Below are 21744 nucleotides of genomic sequence, written 5' to 3' on the forward strand. Positions count from 1 at the left end.
TGTTGCGGAGCACAGTCTCCAGACGCGCAGGCTCAGTAGTTGTGGCTCACGGGCCTAGTTGCTCCGCGGCATGTGGCGTTTTCCCAGACCAGGGCTGGAACCCGTGTCCCCTGGCAGGTAGATTCTCAACCACTATGCCACCAGGGAAGCCCAACCGTCTTCTTTTAATGTAAAGTTTTTTGTTTTTTTTTAATGAGTAACATAGGCAAAATTAAAGTCAAAATTTTATTTAAAGAATTCATGTTATGATTCCCTCCACTGCCAGTCACCTTAGTTCCTCAGTGTTTGAGTCATAATCTTCAAGACAGCCCTTTTAAAAAGAACTTTTGCTCAGACCACAGTTGTCATATTAGTAAGTCCACAGTTGTGTTTAGTTGGGATTCTTTGATCTCTACTTGAATACGGAGATGCTTCAAAAATTCCCCACCTGTAATCTTTGGGCTCCAGTTTCTTCAAGCAATTTACTTCAGGGCCCTGAAAGTTAAATTGTAGGAAGTACATTGATATTTTGGCAGATGATCTAAAATATATTGTTCCTTCATCATTTCTAATATTGAAAAGCTTTGTGACATCCAGTTTTCACTCACAAGCCTAGCAAAACATGTTACAGATCTCCTTGTCACCACTGCAGTAAACTTACTGTGATGGAAACGAATCCTATGTCTCAGTGTGGCCACATCAGTAATACCTGGACACCATGCACAACAGTTCCCATTTGCATCTAGAATGAAGCTTGAAATGAACCATTTTACAGTGAACAGTTCCCTGGCATTTAGTGTAATCACAGTGCTATGCAGCCACAGCTGTAAGTCAGGTGCTTCTGGAGGGAAGGAGCCGATCAGGTTGGTGGTTTTCTTCCTGGGGCGAATGTTCTGGAATTCTTTTGCCAGACTCTTTGTGGCAGCTTTCCTTCTAAGACATGACTTGAGAAGGGATTTTTAAGCTAGGCCTTGAGATGCCACGTTGATGAATATCTTTTAGCACAGCTGCCATGAGAATCCTCTTCCTTAGTGTCGATGAGAGGACAGAAAGTAGGACATGGAGACTTCTGGTCTGTGCTGTGCATATGTGACTTAATTGGGGGCTGACACACAAAGGACATGTAGGAGAGAAGCACAAATAAGTACCGTGTAATTACTGTCTTCTGTACAGTGCTTTTTTCCCATATAGATTTTTTTTTTTTTTGCGGTACGTGGGCCTCTCACTGTTGAGTCTTCTGTATAGTGCTTTTTTCCCATATAGATTTTGAGTAGAGTTCTGGAATGATTGGCAAGGCCATAGGCAGGTATGAGGGTTAAGGGGATGGGGTTGCATTGATTCAAAATTAGGTTGTTACCAGATTAGGCAGACAAGTGTACCATACGTTTATGAGCTGGTTGCTGTCATCAATCACTGCTGAGTACCTTCTGTAAACAGAAGTCTGTACCAAACTGGGATTTTTAGGAGAATAAAATAAAATACCTGGCTGTGGTCATGAGGAGCTGAGATGGGATTTTGGTTGATGTAATTGCTGACTCTGGTACATGTGGAATCTGACTATATATGGAGAAATTCATTGCATGTTTGAGGAATGACTGGAAGAAACTGGCTTTTGATTTTCTAGAAGAAAATGTCATATGGAAAAAAATCAGGTATAATTTTGAATTTGCTTGACATAGTCATTCTTTTCAGTTATCTACAGTTTAGGTCATTTGTTTGCGAGAAATCTCAGGCAGATCTCGAGAGGATGCTGAAAAAGGAAAAGGCATTGTTTCTGAGGATTTCTCAAAACTTCCAAAACTAATCAGCCTTTTAAGAGGAGGGAAGTGCCTCCTCTTCAGGAATCTTTTACATGTTTCAGAGTCATTTATGGATTTGCTTCTGTTTTGAGAGGGATTGCCATCAGCAATGATTTCTGAACCCCGAAGACTGCATGAACACTGCCTCCAAAGACAGTCTAAATTAAATCGGGTACTGCCATATTAAAAAGATATGGCTGCTATTTAGAGATGTCTTTGTTGAGGGACACTTTGTTGGGGTGGTTTACTATTCTTAGCATATTAAATGTTGAGAGAATTAAAGAGTTAATTTTCTTGGGTCCTCCCCACTCCTAAAATGAAGCATGTGATCTGAACATTGTATTAGTACTGTGTTACAGTAGTAGTGAATTTGGAGGTAGTAGAACACGCCTCCCTTTCTTTCTTTCTTTTTTTTTTTTTTGAAAAGAGGATGTTTAGAAAAAAGGTAATGGAGAAGGAAAATATAAAATCAAAACAATATTTCTCCTAGGTACTGTTGTTTTATCAACTTTATTACTGTTCCCATGAGATTCTTATTGTTCATGCCATGGAGGTTATTATTGTATTAATTATCACATCATTCTAAGGGTATAGGGTTGGGAGAAAATGTGATAATCGGTGACACTGTTGAGTTCCTGTCATGTTCTAGAGACAGTGCTAAGTGCTTCTTATGGGTGATCTCACTGAATCCCCCCAACAACCCTAGGGGGTTGATATTGTCATTGTCCTGACTTTCAGGGGGAGAAATTGAGTATCAGAAAGTTAAGTGAGTCCCCCAGAATTAGAACACTCTGGGATTTCAGCCCCGACCCTCTGCTTCTACCCTCTGTCCTGCTCTGCCCCTCGGGGTCAGGTTGCCCACTACCCTCCAGGGTACACAAACTCACCTCTGTCCCCCTCTTTCCTAGATGTCCATTCTGTGTCACTGCGTGCTGTTCACTGTCTCAGTGTTGGACATACAGGGTCTGGTAAGGCATGGGACCTGCCCACGCAGAGGTCAGCAGAGGTCAGCAGAGGTCATGGTCAGGTGCCAGTGAGAGGTATGGTCTCAGAGAGGGGTTCCTGAAAGGGCTGCATTGCAACTGAGTGTGATTTCCAGTCCCAGTCAATCACATGGAGAAGTGGGGAAAGGTATTTCAAATTAGAATGTCTCTTAAAAAGGCGGAGGGCGTTCAGATAGGTCAGCAGGCCGTGCCTGGGGATGGGTGTGTGTGCACAAAAGCAGTTAGCAGTTGTCATAAAGAAGCTTCTTGATGGTAAGTATCATTTATGGACTGGTCAGAGTTTGCCAGTGGCCACTGCTGCCCCATGAGCTAGAGTTTTGGGAGCTCTATCCTAGCTCATTCCTTGTCCATCAGGCAGGGCTCTGTCGAGACCATGGAGGGGATTTACGGCTCAGAGAGCTGGAGGGTGGTTTCAGATGATTTGCTCAGACTCGCGATCAAGTTACTGTCGGGCTGACAGAGCACCTGTCCTGTGTGGTCCCTGGCTAAGCGTGCCCCTGGTCCGGTTCTCTGGTCTGAGTCCAGAGAGAACACGCACGTTGGCTGCTCCCCCAGCCAGATGGCTGCATGCCTCTGCGATCACTAGGAATGTATCCAGAACATCGATTTTCCTGACTTGAAATCTTACCATAACAGATCCTGCAATAAAGGCGAATTTAGCTGTAACACAATTAGCATTTTATTCTGGACTGAGTTTCCCTGTCTTTACTTTGGGCTTTCTTGTGACACCCCAGACTGACTGCAAATACTTTTCTTTTAATTAATTTTGCACCGATGGAACAGCATATTTTATGCACTTTATTTGTTTGGACTCCACTTACCACGCAGTGATGGCGTCTTCTTGCACCTTTCATCATATCACCACTGGAGTTTGTCTTCCCCTGCCTCTCAATTTATCAAAATATACTTAGTTACATTTTAGTTGAAATCCTAGGAGGTGCAAGATATTAGAAAACTTCGTTTTGTTTATATTTGCTTAATAATAGTTTGACTTGAAACACTTGGAATTTTGTGTTGCATTTTAAAATGGAAGCATTATAATATAGTGGTTACTTGCAAGGGCTCTTGAGATTCTGCTGGGTTCGAATCCCTGTTCCACTTGTTAGCTGTGTGACTTTGGATGTCATAATAGTTTCTGTCTCATAGGCTTGGCCCTGCATGTTGAGTTAATACAAGTAAAATGCTCTGAACAATGCTTGACGCAGGGCAGGGCTCCCTTAGGTACTAGCTGCTGCAGCGGATGTTTCTACCATTATTCCAGAAAGCACAAGTCTAAAGATCTATTTGGAAATCTGATAAGCTTATGGATAAAGGTCTTTTTTCATAGGAGTATAGTACAGTGTGATTCCTATTCGTGAATACCTTATGCTTTTTTCAAAATGCATTTTTCCCATTATTAAAACATTTGCAAACTTGGAGTATAAAGGGGAAAAAAATACTCATAGTTGGTATCTAACATAATTACACATTTTGCTCTATTTCTTTTCAGTTTTTTTTCCTTTAAGTTTAGGTTTATTAAAATGTGATAATCATATTTTATAAATAATTAAAAAAAATTTTAACCTAAGCTACCATGAGTATGCTTTCATGTTATTAGTAGCTACACAGTAATTGTAAATGCTTGCATAATAGTACATCAAGGAAATGTTTACCTTTGTTTATTTAAACATTAGACGCTTGAGTAGTTTCAAGTTTTGTTATGAGTAATTCTGTGATGACGGTACTTCTTTATAAAAGCTCTTATTTGGGCAGTAATCCTAGAAACAGACTCATTGAGTCAAAGGCAAAGAATGTCTAAGGTTCCGTACTTGCTTATGTTGCTTTTCATTTGAGGAACACTGTGCTACCTGCATAGGATTCTAGAATCCTGCATTTGCATTTCCTCAGCATTGGGTGTCATCTTAAAGATGCACTAACAATGAATGGAAAACAATATATCACTGATAGATCAAATTTTAATTAGGGAACATGCATGTTTTCCTCTATGAATGTTGCCTAATTGTGTTGCTTCTTTTGTGAATTGTCTGATCATGTCTTTTGGGATCGTCTTATTGGTATTTTTTTTTTAATCACAGTGATTTCTTATAATCATAGAGTTCAGTTTACATTAACACTTTAGATATGAAAGATGATAACCTTTTGACTATCAAACTGTCAGGGAGGGGAACACTTCCCTCTACCCATTTTGGTTCTTTTGGTCGGTCTAATAATTAAGTTGACACAAGGCAGATTAAGAGGAGGAAAAAAACAAATTTAATTTCATATGGATGGGAGTGCTATAGATAGGGGACCTAAGAACTGACCAAAGCAGGCTGTGTATATACCTTTTAGACAAAGAAACAATAAATTTGTGAAGAACTGACAAAATAAACGTAGGCTTGGGTACTAATTAATGAAGAAGCTAAGCAGAGTTTGTTTATACAGCCTTCTCTACCTTGAATTCCCTATCTCTGGCGATTAGAATATCTCTACTTTCGGGGTTGGGACAAAGGAGGGTCAGAGTGTCCTTCTTGTAGTGGCTGTTTAACTGTAATTCAAAATAGTATGTCAAAGTGGCATATTTTGGGGTGGCCTGCCCTGACCCCCATCACCCTTAAGGTGTTTTTGCCTTTTCGATGTTTAAAAAACTTACGATGTTTTGAAGTTTTAAATTTCATTTGATACAATGTATTGATAGCTTCCTTTGTGATTGAATGAAATACCATTACTCTTTTTCTGAATACAGAGGAGTAACAGAAGGGATCACACAGTGAACCATAATTCTCTACCCATATAACGTCTACTGACCATAAAAAAGTAATACCTGTACGTGGATGGTATATTCAAAAGCAAAAGCCCCTCTCAGCCCCCTCCCCGAGGCCCCTTTCTCCTCAGTAAACTGTTTCTTGTTATTGCTTTCAAGGAAGATAAAACATGTATTTGCAAATATTTTAACCTGAAAGAGATCATGCTGTAGTCATTGCTCAGCACCTTGCTTTTGGTCACGTAAAGTATATTTTGGAGATGTTTCCATATGAGCAGTTATAAACCTATTGTGTGTGTGTACATACACATATAGCATAATATTCTACCAATGGATGTACTGTTTAGTTAGTCCTATATTGACAGACCTTTGATTCTTTCCAGATTATTTTATAGATTTTTTTTTTTTTTTTTCTCGGTACGCGGGCCTCTCACTGTTGTGGCCTCTCCCATTGCGGAGCACAGGCTCCGGACGCGCAGGCTCAGCGGCCATGGCTCACGGGCCCAGCCGCTCTGCGGCATGTGGGATCATCCCGGACCGGGGCACGAACCCGTGTCCCCTGCATCGGCAGGCGGACTCTCAACCACTGCGCCACCAGGGAAGCCCTATTTTATAGATTTTAAACTAAGTTCTCCACCTTCCAGAATTTTGAGAAATACTCAATTTTATTTCCTTCAGGGTTGGTGACCCCTCTTTGTGTTCAGGACACTGTCGAGATGCAATTAGAAAAAGACAAATCTCTGAGTCAAATGATGGGACTTAAAAAGGGGCTTGGGAATGATAAAAGCTTAACTCTGTCATTTAAAATAAGGGTAATCTTTTTAATTGGCTTCTGTGATGCCTAGTGGAATACCATTGTTTGCAGCATAATTATGCATTTCCCAGCTTAATTCATCCATTCTAACATGATGTAATGTTTAGACATACATAGCAATAATTACAAATCTCTCATGTCTTCAGATAAATATACCACTGGTCAAAATAAGACAGTGGCAGCATGAATAGTGCTGTGTCCATGGGAGACATTAATGAAAACTAATTGATAATGAACCGTATCTCATTGGCTCAAAACATTGCTTGGTAGAAACATGCCTTTCTATCCCAACTGTCATGTAGAGGTCAGTCCACCTGTGCCAGCGGGGCCATTTTCACTTCTGCCCTGTAACTAGCCCCAGAGTTCCACACCATTGTATTTTCTAGACCTCAGCTTGGTGTGTTATGCACAGATGTGCCCTGGGTATTTTATCCTGGGACCAGTAGGGGTCAAAATTTAAGAGATTATCCGAACTGTCTGCTTCTCTGTGTGTGTGTCATGAATAAAGAATGGGTCTAACCCAGCCCACTAAAATGTGTTTGACCTGGAAGAACAGTAAACAATTAAATCCTGGTAGAGTGGCTTGTGTGTTTAAAAGCTACTTAGTTGTGTATTTTGCTTAAAGCAAACAAAATCATCATCAGTCAGGTTCTTGGAGAAAAGAGTTTGTTCACAGGGTCCAATGAAGTGTTTGGTCTTTAAAATCCTCCTTCTTATAGTAAATGTCCAGATTGGTTCAGACAGCATGGAGGGAAAGAGGAAGCCACGTTTTCTGAACATGTTATTAAGGCAAATATTGGCTGGGATTCTTGACTCACCTTAGCTGTACATCGACATGGCATAGCTGAGGTGCCTTTGATTCAGGGGGCTTGTTACAGGTGAATCACATGGGGAAGAGCTAAAAAGAGAGATGGGAATTTTCTAGAACACTGTGATGCCCCAAACAGCTCACTGATCTGAGAGCTGGGTCATTTCGTGTCCAGGTTACAGAAACAAAAAATGAGATGCATCTGTCCCCTTTACAGACACTACTCACCCCCAGATGGCTAGTGAGTGGCATGGCCCTGGTTGTGCCCCCCTCTAGTTTGGGGCAGGTGTTCTTTTGAATTTCTTTCTTTTATTAAGCCTCTGTGGCTATGTATGCCTTCTCCCCTCCCCGAGAAAAACACACATGCTCACCCTCTGGTTACTGTATAATGTAATGTGCATTCCCACTGGCTAGTACCTTGTTTCCATCTTTTTATTCTTGGTGTAGGGAGAAGGAAAATTCACTAGTTTTCTGTTTGGTCATTTCAGGAATTTGCCTTTGGGGCTCTTGGACCAGGCTTTCCTGTAGCCACACAGAGTTTATCTGGTCTGTGTTAGCCTCTCAACGACTTCTTGAAAACTGTTGATGCCGCTGAGCCTTGACTGTGTGACAGGGCGTAGCATTAAAATCTCACCCAAATAGTGTCCCAAATGATGGCGTCTTGTTGATTACCAGGGCTGTTAAAATTTTTTTGCTGAGCCAAAAAAAACAGGTGACTGTTTCCAGGAATTGAAAAGCTGCTGCACACCCGGTCCCAGGTGTTCCGTGAAGGTTGGATCACTCATGTCATCCCTTTTTACAGTCCATAAATCTTCTGATTTATTTTGCCATCTGGGATTCAAGACATGTTTATTCGTGGGGGGATTTCCATTGAAATCAGAGCCCGCTGTCAAGCAGGAGAATCAGGAATTAGAATGGTGTACATTGTTCTTTGTTAGAAAAGAACCCTCGTTCTTTGGTTGTAGACAAATATTTGCTTTTGCAGAATCTAGTGGTGTGTCGGTGCCTTGGTTCGCATCCATGCGACAAGCACGCTCTCTCGCCTTCTAAGGATCAGGTGCACACCGGGCGCAATCTGATAATGCTTGGAATCTGGGTGTGTGCTACTGAAAGCACGAATACCTTTCTGCTTCCTACTCCTCTGACTTAGCTAATTTCTGTGATGGGACAGATCTTTATCCCAAGGAGTCTACATAGTTTCCTACGGAGGGTGATATTGGAAAAAATGTCCCTTTAACTATAGCTAGAGATGAATATTGCCATTTCTTGTGTTATGCTAAACCAGCATCAGAGCAAGAGGCCTTACATCTTTTATCTTTCCAAGCCAGTGGATTAGGGAGGAAAGAAGCCTGGATCTCTGGGAAGCCACCCTGAACCTCAGTTTCTTCATCTGTGAATGAGGAGAAATAATTCTAACACTTCCTAAGCATTCGCTCTTGCTATCACAGGCTCCTCAGATGTTATGAGTATTTAAACGAATTCATGCACGCCAAGGGTCCAGAGTAGTTTTTACCACATAGTATTGGGTTGGCCAAAAAGTTCGTTCAGGGTTTTCCTTAAGATGCGATGAAAACCCGAACGAACTTCTTGGCCAGCCCACTGCATGTTAGCTCATGATCCCTGTTTCCAGGGGAGGAACTTGGTTGGGTCCATGTGGCAGGGCCCAGGCTGTCCTCCAGAACCCACGTTCTCGGCCACCACCCTATACTGTCTCTCAGGAGGGTGATAGCTTTCCACCTGCCATGAACGGGTGGTTGGTTGAATGAAAAATGGAATAACGTGTGAAAGACGTGTGTTTAACTCTGCAGTGACAGACTATAAGCGTTAACTGGGAATCTACAGTGACGATAGGGCGGGTGATGGGGAGTCCGGGGTCACTAGGCCTTGATCCCAGGAAGCTGCAGTTCAGGGAAGTGGTGCACACGGTAAATGTACAGTTGCAGTGCTGTGTAATAAATGCCAAGTTAAAAAAGATCTCCAGGGGCCGGGAGAGGCCTGAGGAGGGGAGCTCTCTGGAACCCCATGGGTGGGGTTGGAGGGATGGGAGCAGGTCTCTAGCTGAGTGGAGGTGATGCTAGAGGACTTTCTGCAAACCACCAGGTCCCCTGAAGTGTGATGGAGCTGGGATGGGGAAGGGGGCCGTACAGATTATCAGCAGCCAGTTCTATTACTTATCAGTGCACATGCCATGTCAATATTTTTTAGCCTATCTACCTGATAAGCTAAAATTCTTGGCAGAATTCTTGGCAGCATGATATAAAGCTAAAATATTTTTAGTTGATTTGATGATTTTTTTTTTTTTTCCCTAGGGTGAGAAGGACATATTGAAGGGTCAGATGGGGGAAGTGTCAAGTGTACCTTTTGTAAGACCACTCAGGGCAGCGGCATGGAAGATGGACGTGAATGGAGTGGGAATAGAGTCAGGGGATCACTCTGAGGTCATTCAGACGTTATATGATGCGGGACCGCAGGCAAGTCCCTAGGAATGAAGGAAACAGTCCCGGTTGTGAATGAGGGCCTCTCCGCCTGGCTGGGAGATCTTGGGCGAGCTAAGTACGTCTCTGGGCCTCACTTTCCCGTCAAGCTAAGTACCTCTTGGGGCCTCACTTGCCTGCCATGTCTCTTTGCTTGGGTGTACGGGATGGGATGGATTTTAACCACAGTGAGAAGAAAACTGGGGCCTTTATTTTTAAAACAGAAAGCAGAAGTGATTTGATAAGATTAATTTCAACAGAGCTGATATATGTTGCCTGCTGGCTTAATAGTTTTATTAGGGCTCCCTCCCTGTGATGGAAACCAAGTGAATTCTAGTAGATGTGTAGTCTTAGGTTTGTAAGTAATGTCATTTGCAGAGGAGTAAAGTTCCCCATTTGTTCCTCAATTTGGAAGGATCGTGTAGAAATCAGCAACTTTAAAAATATCCAGCAACCTTTCACCACTTTAAAATATTGAAAGGATAAATGATGCTGATGGCGGCTGGCTGTGCATCATGAATTATGGATGCGGCGTGCCCTGGAGCTCTTTATGGCTGTGCATAACGAATCATCTTTTGTTCTAGCTTATTTTCATTGGGGTGCTTGTAAAAGAAGAGGTCAAAGCAAATGCATTAAAGAGATCTGTTTGGGGCAGGATGATCGTTTTTTGCCATCCTATTCTGTTAGTTGCTTTTGTTGGCGCTTTGTTTATTCATTATCAAATTGGTCCGCAGTAGGGTGGGATCTGGGGACAGTGGCGGAGGACCCCCTGTGGAGTTAACAGCTGTGGGTCAGGCTAATGATAGAGCAGGGGGCTCGCACACCCCTTGTTGGTTCCCTGCATCTCTAAAGCAATTCTCTTCCTGCTCCCTTCTTTCTCTGAGCTGCACCCTCTTTAAATTCTTCAAGGCAGTGGGCCGCCACGAAGTAAAAACGGGTTTATGCTCCGTATAAAAGCAGGTGAGGCCTTAAGCACTTTATAACCTGATAATAGTAAAATAAAATAAATTGGAATAAATTATTCACATGCCCATGATCTTTTCTCCCACTAATTTTCTCTAGACTCTCAATGCAATTAGAGAGGATTAAAAAAACATGAAACACAGCAGAAAATTAGTTTGTGCTCTTTTTTCCCCCTCCCCTCCCCTCCCCTCCCCTGGCCAAGATTCCTTTAGAATCTGAGTATGCTATCAAAGGTACCGTTTAAATTTCATACATGAAGTCATGATGACTGTAAGTGGAAGCTGGTGGTCACATTGCTTATTTTGGTCATTCATATCTCCTTTCTGTAGTGAAAGCGCTACCTACTTTGTGAGGGCCGAGCCTCCCAGACACAGATATCAGGCCTGGCTCATCTAGAATCAATTAGAAAAGGTCTACCCACCGCATTTCGTTTGTGGTTAGGTGAGCTGTCTCATCTGCCCTAAGATGATCGATTGTGGGATGCTCAGAGGCAAACATCGAAATAGTTGGGAGTGGCTCCAGATTGAGGCTCCAAGGCCCACGGCTGCCTCTGGAAATGCACATCTACCGAGGGCTGGTCCATGTATTCATCAGAGTTCCAATGTAGTCAGATGCAAAATGTTGGGGCTATTCTGATTTCAGTGGTTAATTATGGTTTTAGCTCATACTGAAATTAAAAAAAACAATCTTTGCAGGAAAAACTATTTGACTCAGTTTGTCTATATTATTAACTAAAAGACATAACACGGTGCGCATGCAATGTAGAGAAATGGGATAACGCCTGGAGGTTACACATAGGTAGAAATTTGTCTGGATACGCATCCACTGAATCCTGCGTTCATTCAGCAGAAATTCACGGAGGACTTCCAGCAGGAATCCCGCTCAGGGCCTGTCCTCAAGGACCTTGGTCCAGAAAGGGAGATGAGGCTTGGGCACCACTATGAGACATTGTAAAATGGGTCTAGACCCTGTGCCATGAGAATTCAGTAGAGAAAGAGACTCCTTCCAACTGAGTGGGTCATGGAGAAACTAGAATTCCACTTACAGGTGGTGGGAAAGGCATGTTGTGAACAAAGAATTTACAAGTGGTCTTTTTTTCTTCTAGAGAGATCATCAGTCAAATCCCTGGGCTTTTAACCTGGTAGCTAAAAAAGTGCAGTAATTCATAATTTCTGAATTACTATCAGCCCGTTCTCATGTAATGATACTTTGCATTGCTTTTCAAATCCTGGGATTGAAATAATAATAAAAGAGTAGGAACACTGGTTATTTAAATTGTTTTTCTATGCGATACATACAGGGGACATGACGTACCTCCTTTTATTTTTACACTATTTTTGGAACGTTTATTTTCTTTGCTATCCTAGGAACAGTTAAAGGCATGCTTCCAGTAGTGTGAGATTACATTTTTAATTTGTGCCATTAACGTGGAACGGTTTATATGGTGAAGAATTCAGTGGGTCTACCTACACTATTAACCATTGTGATTTTAATAAACCATAGCCTTTGTTTAATTGCATTCTCTGCTAGCACAGACTTGGAGAGCTCAATCCATCTGCTTTATTGTCGTTTCCTTCTATCGAGTCCTGTTTTGTTTCCCCTTCTCTACTATACGAATGCGTCTTAGTAATACAGGAAATATTGTGACTGTATTATGTGAAGCTGAAGCGTATGGTGAAAGTAGATCATACCAAGCCATTTCTCTCTCTCTTCCTCTTTTTGCTCAGCATCACCTTCTAAATTTATAGTTAGTTATTTGCAAATGATGGGATTATACTTTCAGGATTGTCTTGTATCAGATATATAGCTCCCCATTCTCTAAAGAAGCCTTATTATGCAAATTAGATGCACTTTCTTGATTCATGAATTCATATCGTGATTTTATTTGGGGATTCCTCGAAGTAATTGCTTACTCGGGTGGTTCAGAAGACCGGAGAGATCCAAGTCATACAGTGAACATTTTCCGTCACATAAAGGCAGTTCTATCAATGAAGCAATCACTTTGACAATATGTTGGAGACTGGAGAAAGAAGATCAATCAGTGGTCATTTAGGATCACTGTTCCTTTTTCCCAACTCTAAGAGTGATCTTTACTGGGTAATCACAGAGCCCTCTTCTAAGTCCCCATTTAAACGCCTCAGTTTTATCTTCTGAAAAAACAATGATCAGGTAGGAGAGCGCTTGGGGCACGCAAAGGCACTTTACCTGGAAGTGGGTAAAGAGCTTCCCCAGGTTCCTTGGGAATATTTTTCTATTTTCCTGCTTCAAGAAAGAGCATAATAAAAATACTTCAGCAGGAAGTAAAGCTCTCCCAAAATTGCTAAGTCCCGGGAGACCCAGGATTGGAGCATCTTCGCTATCAGCTCCTTTTGAGGCTGGCACGTCGGTGCTTCCTTGCAAAAGTGAGCTCAGCAGGGCGTGGAGGATGCCAGCTCTGCAGTGGAAGTGGTCCCTGTCCTTATTGCCCTGTCTTCCCCAGTAAACTAAGAGGACACCAGCTCTCTATAATAACCAGGCTTCTGACCTTTTTTGGCCTTTTTGGACTCTGAAAATTTTGGGAACAAAAAGTAGTTGGATTAAGGGGCTATAGCTTAATAGCAGTAACTGGATTTTTTTAAATTGATGTATAGTTGATTTACAATGTTGTGTTAATTTCTGCTGTACAGCCAAGTGACTCAGTTACATATATGTGTTCTTTTTTCGAGTCTTTTCCATTATGGTTTATCCCAGACTCAATTTTTATATGTAATTACTAGGAATTTCAGAGAAGTCACAGGCAGCTCACCTGGAGCAGCCTAAGATTTGACACCTGAGTGACTTAAATTGCACTCAGCAGCCACTTTCTAAAATGAAGAGAAGGTGTCCAGAGAGTAATTGATATCGTGTCATCTGCTGTTTTTTGGCGTGACTCACCCCTGCAGGGCTTTCCTGGCCCGTGGCCCTTGTTGAGTTAGCAGTCCTTCTGAGTTAAGGTAACTCGTAATCCCTGCCCTTACCAGCTTATACCGTTTGTCTGCCTTCCCATTTTTTTTTTATCCTTTATCAAAGATAAGGTGACAATATGTGTGTAGGTTTATCTCTGGACTTTCTGTCCTGTTTCATCGATCTGTATTTCTGTTTTTGTGCCAGTACCATACTGTCTTCATTACTGTAGCTTTGTAGTATAGTCTGAAGTTCCTTGCCCATTTTTAACCATTGTATCTAGGAGTTTCCAATTCTGCCTTTTGAGTTTAGTTTCTTCAAGGAGAGCTAGGTTTTTATGAGGAAAGAATTTCTAAGCTTCTCATTTTTTGAAACTTTTTTTTTTTTAACTTAGGTGGACTCTTAATTGACTTGTTTGGGACCTAGATATCCTTTTTAGTAGCTAATTCACACATAAAGGCAAAAGAAATCTCAAGTAATCTTTCGGATGAGAAAATTTCAGTGCTGTGTTATATAACTTTATGATATCTCATCTTAGTTCCTGTTTTTCTTCCCTCCCTCCCTCCTTCCTTCCTTTATTCCTGTTTTCTTCTCTTTCTTTCTTTTTTTTTTTTTAAACAGAGCCTAGAGCCTGTAGGTGAGTTTATCTTGGTATGCAACTGGGAAAATTCACTTTACCTGATAAAGAAAATAAACTTCAAAAGCATCTGGTAGATAGCTGGTACACATTACAGGAAGGGAATAGCTAATTTTATGCTGACTGTAGTTCTATAAGACGATGTAAATATGTTTGAATATTTTAGGGGAAAGAAATGTAAAAAGTGATTTCACCCAAACAGTTACTTGTGGTCTTCTGCATTGGGACCTGTCTGAAACACATCCAAGTCAACAGAAGAATATTGGGAATGTGAATTTGGTCCAAGGAATGTTGATATTTTTGCTATGTCATTTTCAGTATGAAGGCACTGTGTCACTAATGTGTGAGCTGGAGGGAAGAAGGGGCGGAGGAGTGGGGGCAGGGCCATCTTGTTGCACAGTTCCACTGCAGGCAGCATGAGCGGTGCCCCTGGCATCATGCCCTGAACAGCCCTCTTGGCCATTGGCAACAGGCCTGGTTGGCTTGTAGGTAGAAATATCTTTGTTCACTCATTTATTCATTTGTGGTTATAGATGGTTAGGGGTGAAGTCCAAACTCAGAATGAACCAGGTCATAGCACCCCAGGGAAATCGGTCTCTAAGGCTGGCCATAGGGGTAGGAATCAGATGGTCAGCACAGAGGTTAGCAACGTTTTGTTGATGTGGTCTGGAGAAATCTAAGGAGTAGAGACCAAGAATCCAGGGGGTCATGGCTGTTAGAACAAGAGCATAAGTGAGAGCCTGTTGTTGGTGAGGTCAACTGGGTAGGAATTCTTTATGCCCCCACCTAAGCAGGAAGTAGATGAAGGGCTTTGAAGCTCCCTGGAATGTGTAGAAGGAGCCACTGTTAATTTCAGAAAGGGATGCGGGGGATGGAGTGGGCAACAGCATCAATTGGAGGTCTTATGCTGTATCCATTGGGAGTGAATTGTCCCATAGAGAATCAATCATCAGTTATTAAATTATTTAAAAATAGGTATTCTAAGTTGAGAGATTTATACTACCTGACTTCCTTTGAAGGAAGGAACTGCTATGGTGACAGAAAGCAAATCAGGGGCTGATGGTGTGGGCAGGGGATGGGCTACAAGGGAACTTTTGTGGGTGATGGAAATATTCCACGTCATGATTGTGGTGGGGATGACAAGACTGGATTCTAAGTTGAGGGGTTTATACTGCCTGACTTCAAAACTTCATTTGACGCTACAGTAATCAAGACAGTGTTGTATTGGTGTAAGGACAGATAAATCAATCAGTAGAACAGAATAGACCCATATATACGGTTAATTGATTTTTGACAAAGGTACAAAATAATTCAGTGAGGGAGAGAGAATATTTTCAAAAATAGTGCTGAAACAATTAGATATCTGTATTCATAAAAATGAACCTTGACCTCTACCTTGTACCGTACACACAAATTCACTTGAAATGAATCATAGGTCTAAATGTAAGAGCTAAGACTGTAAAATCTTATGAAGAAAGCGTAGGAGACTCCTATGCTTATGAAGAAAGCATAGGAGAAACTCCTGTGCTTACGAAAATTTTGCTATATAGGACTTAATCAAAATGCAAAACTTTTGGTCTTCAAAAGACCTGTTAAGAAAATGAAGAGGCAATCCATAGTTCAGGAGAAAATATTTGCAAAACGTATACCTGATGAAAACCAAAACAGAACTCTTACCAGTCAATAATTATAAAACCAAATTAAAAACTGGGCAAAAGATTTGAATAAACACTTCCCCAAACAGGGTATATGAATGGCAAATAAGCATATTAAAAGATAGTAGCATCACTAGTCATTAGAGAAACACAAATTAAAACCCGTAGGAGATATAGCTACCCACCCGCTAGAATGGCAAAGATTAAAAAGACTGACCAGACAAAGTGCTGGTGAGGATTTGTAACAGCTGGGGTTCTCCTCATTGCTGCTGGGAATGTAAAGTGGTGTAACCGTTGGAAAACAGTTTGGTAGTTTCTAATACATTTAAACATGCATTTACCATACAATTTAGCAATTTCATTCCTTGGTATTCACCCAAGGGAAATGAAAGTCTGTGTTTATAAAAAGATTTATACACAAATGTTTATAATAGCTTTTTTCATAATGGCCAAATACTGGAAACAACTTGTCTGCTAAATAGATAAATTGTGGTATATTACTTAGCAATAAAAAGAAGTGAACTACTGATGAAACAATGTAGATGAACGTCAAGAGCATTGTGCTAAGTGAAAGAAGCCAAACACAAAAATGTACGTACTTTTGGGCTTGAATCCAATTATAGGAAATTCTAGAAAGGCAAAACTGCTATGGTGACAGAAAGCAAATCAGGGGCTGATGGTGTGGCCAGGGGATGGACTACAAGGGAACTTTTGTGGGTGATGGAAATATTCCGCATCTTGATTGTGGTGGGGCTGACAAGACTGGATACGTTCGTCGAACTGCATCAAATATTACACTTAAAATTAGGGAATTTTATTATATGTAAATTATACCTCATTAAAGCTAATTTTAAAATAAGTTCTGGTTAAAATAATTCCTTCGATATCCTGAAACAAATTTTTTCACATTAATGTGGTATGTGCCTTGTGATCCTATCCTTTGTATATGAATTTTTTTAATTAATTAATTTTTAAAAATTATTTTTATTTATTTTTGTCTGCATTGGGCCTTCGTTGCTGTGCGCGGGCTTTCTCCAGTTGCGGCGAGCAGGGGCTACTCTTCGTTGCGGTGCGAGGGCTTCTCATTGTGGTGGCTTCTCGTTGTGGAGCACAGGCTCTAGGTGCACGGGCTTCAGTAGTTGCAGCACCTGGGCTCAGTAGTTACAGCACGCGGGCTCTAGGGTGCACAGGCTTCAGTAGTTGTGGCATACAGGCTCAGTAGTTGTGGCTCACAGGCTCTAGAGCGCAGGCTCAGTAGCTGTGGTGCACGGGCTTAGTTGCTCTGCGGCATGTGGGATCTTCCTGGACCAGAGATTGAACCCGTGTCCCCTGCATTGGCAGGCGGATTCTTAACCGCTGCGCCACCAGGGAAGTCCTGTATATGAATATTTTGATAAGTGGAACATGTTATGAAGATACATCCAGATTTCCCACCTATGTTTGTGTGATTGGTTATATTCTATTATGTTGAACCATATGAAATTGTTGATATCCAGTACTTTTTGAACTGTAAAAGTGGCAATTTCCTGTTGTTCAACTAAGAGAAGAAATTTTGTTTGTTTTCTGATTCATTGGAAAGACTTTTGGCAGTGGTTACAGCTCAAGGTTATGTGGCAGTGGTCAAATTTCAAGAGTTTTGTAAGCCAAAAAGCCTAAATTTTTGTTCTAAGTTATGCATTTTCTTTTCCCTCATTTTGCTTTTTCAGTTCAGTAGATATTTCATGTATCTATCGCTTTCAGGGCATTACACTTGGAATTACAGTGGATGGATATGAAGATGAGTTTGTTGCCCTTGCCCAGAAGAATTTAGGTGATGAAATTAAAAGACAGGTATAGACTTTGCCATAATCACGACTGTGAAATACAGCTCTTAGTCACTGCTGTCTCCATTGTAGTAATTATAGAAAGGTATTTGGATTTTCTTACTGAAGAAATAAGTGCTGTGGATGTGTATATATAAATCTATGTGCATATGGGCCTAAAGAAAAACTAGAAACAAGGTCAGCAATTTGCATAATATTCGAGTCTGCCAAGAGCAAGCATCTCTTAACCTTTTTCAAGAAAAGTCTGTATTGTTTGCTGTTACTTAGTGGATGACCTCACACTGACTCTTTCTTTAGTTATCCATTGACTGTATTGAGCTGTTCGTCATAAGTGAGGTGAGCACTGCTTAAGAACGTTTGCTTCTGGGTGTCTTTGTGGCCTTTTGTTTGGTGTGCAGAAGATGTGGGGAAAGTGGCTGTCACTTCATCCTAAGACTAAATTTCATTTTTTGTTGAGTTGGTGACAGGGGCCACACTACACATCAAATGAAGAACCCTGGGAAACTTCTAAAGACATATTCTAGAGCATTCAGTACCACACTGTGTCCAGGCTGGTCAACTCGATGCCCAGCTTTCTTAGGTTTCTGAGTGGAGACCCATCTGAGCAAAATGGAAAACAACAGAATGCACGCTTTATGTCTCCTAACTCTGGTGTATTTCCTCCTTCTCTTTTCCTAAATAAGTCCAGGGGACTGAGAGGGCTATTCTTTTTATGTGGAGTGAAGCTATTCTAGCAGTCAGATGAGATTGTTGATAGTTGACACATAGCACATAGGCTGTTATTTTTGGACCTCTGCCCCAGAAGAGCATGTACCCAAGAAATGATGTTATATAAGTGGGATGGGTTTCCATGTTTTGTTCTGTGCTCTCTTTATGGCGTCTCACAGCTGTTTGTGTGTGTTACCTCTGACAATAGCCTTTACTTTTGATCAAGGATTTGCAGTTCTCAGAGGGAGCAGGCATACTCAAATTAAGTAGTGCAGTAGTTTTTCTGGTGCCATTGTGGGGCAGTGGAAGAGAGTACATGGTTTGGAGCAGCCAGATGTGGATCAATCCTAGATCCTCCACCCTAAGGTGTATAATCCTGGGCAAGTTGTTTAATTTTGAGCTGCCACTTTCCTTATCTGAAAAGTGGGATTAATACTGCTGTCACTTAAAACTGTTGAAAAATAGACACTAACTGCCAATATTCTTTTTAAAATAGTCTTTTAAAAATGATCATATAGTAAAATTGACTTTTTTCAGCATATAATCTTGTGACTTTGAACCCATGTATAGATTCATGTAATCACCACCACAATCAAGGTACAGGAAAATCCTATTACCCCCCGAAAACTCCCTCCTGCTGACCCTTTACAATCACATCCTTCCTCCTTCACAAAGACTTGTTCTTGAAAAGGGTCATGGGGTACAAATCATGCTTAATTTATATTTCATATCACTCTAAACTTAGGGAAATCTTTAGCTTATGATGAAAAAAATGCATATGTCAGGAATCACTTTTCTATTTGTGACAGGAGAATGTGCGTGTGTGTGCACACGCGCGTGCACGCACAAAAAGAGCAACGTGGAATTTTTTTCTTCTCCCTTCACCCCTTTCTTAGGAAATACTTACATAATCCTGCACATTGGAGAAGCTAAACTCCAGAAAAGTCTAATTCCCAAACCGTGTCCTCTGCTTTGAGATTCTTTCTAATGAAATCATACATTAACATGAAATTTAACAAAATTGTGTTTGGTACCACATTTAACATCAGCTCCAACAAGGTTGTAAAATGTGCGCTTTGTCTATAAAATCCTTCCATCTTTTGAGGCAGTCAGAGTTCTTTGAAAAATGATCTCTGCCCTAAGTTACCTGCGGTCTAATTTAAGAGACAAAAAAACTAAGACAAGCCTTCCTGTCCCTTATGAGTTGAATTGTACCCCGCCTCCAAAAAAAAAAAAAGATATATTGGAATCTTAACCTCCAGTACCTCAGAATGTGATCTTACTTGGAGATAGAGTCATTATAGAAGTAAGTAAAAATGAAATCATTAGGGGCCATTAGGGTGGGCCCTAATCCAATATGACTCCATGTCTTTATAAAAAGGGGAAATGTGGACTCAGAGACACGCACACAGGGGAAGGTACCATGTGAAGAGAAGGGCAGAGATTGGGGTGCTTCATCTATAAGCCAAGAAATGCCAAAGAACCAAAGATAGCCAGCACAGTGCAGAAGCTCGGGGAGGGGCGTGGACCAGATTCTCCTTCAGGACTCTCAGCAGAAACCACCCTGACAAACGCCTTGATCTTGAACTTCTAGCCTCCGGAACTGTGAGAAAATACATTTCTGTTGTTTAAGAGTAGTTTGTGGTATTTTGCAGCTCTAGGACATTAATACACTGTCCTTAATAAAAACTGCCAATTTTAAATGGCAGTTTCTTTGTGTATAGGAAGAAAGGACACTGGTGTTTGGTAAATTTGGAGTCTCAGTGCTAATGACCACTCAGTATATGATGTGGACGTTTCCTGGTGCTGACACCTCCATGTGTAGAACACAGTACTTTCTTGAATCTTTTTTTTTTTTTTTTTTTTTTTTGGGGGAGGGCCCAGCCGCTCCACGGCACGTGGGATCTTCCCGGACCGGGGCACGAACCCGTGTCCTCTGCATCGGCAGGCGGACTCTCAACCACTGCGCCACCAGGGAAGCCCTCTTGACTCTTTTTAAAAAGTGGTTTTTACAATTATTGCCTTCACCTCTCTTCCTTCTTCCTCTCAACCTCACCTCACTCCCTTTCTCCTCTCTCATGGGCGCCTTTTCTTCTTCCCCCCAGGCCTGCCTCTTCCTCCTCCTCTTCTCGCTCTCCTCCGATGCCTTTTCACTCATGGCTGCACAGATAAGATATGAATCGAATGACATTGTACCTTCATCGAGTCCTCTCCCTTGACGGGAGGAAATTAATGATTGATAGGTGGTTAGGGGAGACTGCTTCTTAACGGATTATGTTTTTTTCCAAGAAAACTCCCATCAAATACCAGCTTGAACTCTAGATAAGACTCTGCTTTACTTTTTTTTTTTTTTTTTTTGCGGTACGTGGGCCTCTCACTGCTGTGGCCTCTCCCGTTGCGGAGCACGGGCTCCGGACGCGCAGGCTCAGCGGCCATGGCTCACGGGCCCAGCCGCTCCGCGGCATGCGGGATCTTCCCGGACCGGGGCACGAACCCGCGTCCCCTGCATAGGCAGGCGGAGTCTCAACCACTGCGCCACCAGGGAAGCCCTCTGCTTTACATTTTTTTAAAATGTGATATTTGAAGGTCCAAATTCATAGGGCATATTTACATAATCTACTTAAAAATTCTCTGATCCCACTTAGATCTCCTGACCTTTCCACTTTTACACTGTCTTCCAGCCCCACTCATGTCCTCACTTCCTCACCCAGTTTAAACTGCGTGGCCCATTACTGACTATTCACCTCAGTTCCCTTAGCCCAGGTTCCATTCTGCACAGTCATTCTGGTGTTCATGTATTTGAACGCAGCAGCAGAAAAAGAACCAAGGAAAAAGCAGGCATAGGAAGAAACTTTCTCACCTTTCCACCACTACATTTACCAGCTGACTTGTATGCACACCCATATGCCTGCTCCGCCTTGCCTGTTGTGATACATGAACCATCCCTGCCCTGGCCAGTTATTCGCAGGACACCTTCTACTCTCTCTACTCAGAAGCCCTTCATCCTACAGTGAGCGCTCCCCCCTCTCTCCTGCTTCACCAGTTTCCCCTCTACTTGATCAATCCTGTGATCTTTTTAAAATAGTCTTTTAAAACTTATCATACAGCAAAAAAAAAATTATCATATAGTAAAATTGACTTTTTTCAGCATGTAATCTTGTGACTTTGAACCCATGTATAGATTCATGTAATCACCACCACAGTCAAGGTACAGGAAAATCCTACTACCCCCTGAAAACTCCCTCCTGCTGACCCTTTATAATCACATCCTTCAGCAAATCATCAGACTGTAGCATGTCCTTTCTTAAAACAACCAACCAAAGCATGTTTTCACTTTATGGTCCATGCTAGCTGTTGTCTCTACCCTGTTTATAGTAAAGTTCCTTGAAAATGTTGTTCATCCTCCACATTTACA

The 21744-nt window shown here is 41.6% G+C and overlaps 1 protein-coding gene and 1 non-coding gene across 3 annotated transcripts in view; one reads left to right on the plus strand and one right to left on the minus strand.

The window, feature by feature from the left end:
* Positions 1–21744, plus strand: part of MFHAS1 (multifunctional ROCO family signaling regulator 1) — a 110707-nt gene that overhangs the window by 12758 nt on the left and 76205 nt on the right. The window lies entirely within an intron of this gene.
* On the minus strand, positions 600–734 carry LOC112413255 (small nucleolar RNA SNORA1). The gene has a single exon (XR_003005931.1). It is a non-coding gene; the product is annotated as a small nucleolar RNA SNORA1 (small nucleolar RNA).

Source organism: Neophocaena asiaeorientalis, unplaced genomic scaffold, assembly GCF_003031525.2.
Source record: "Neophocaena asiaeorientalis asiaeorientalis breed wild unplaced genomic scaffold, Neophocaena_asiaeorientalis_V1.1 scaffold14, whole genome shotgun sequence".
Classification (NCBI taxonomy): domain Eukaryota; kingdom Metazoa; phylum Chordata; class Mammalia; order Artiodactyla; family Phocoenidae; genus Neophocaena; species Neophocaena asiaeorientalis.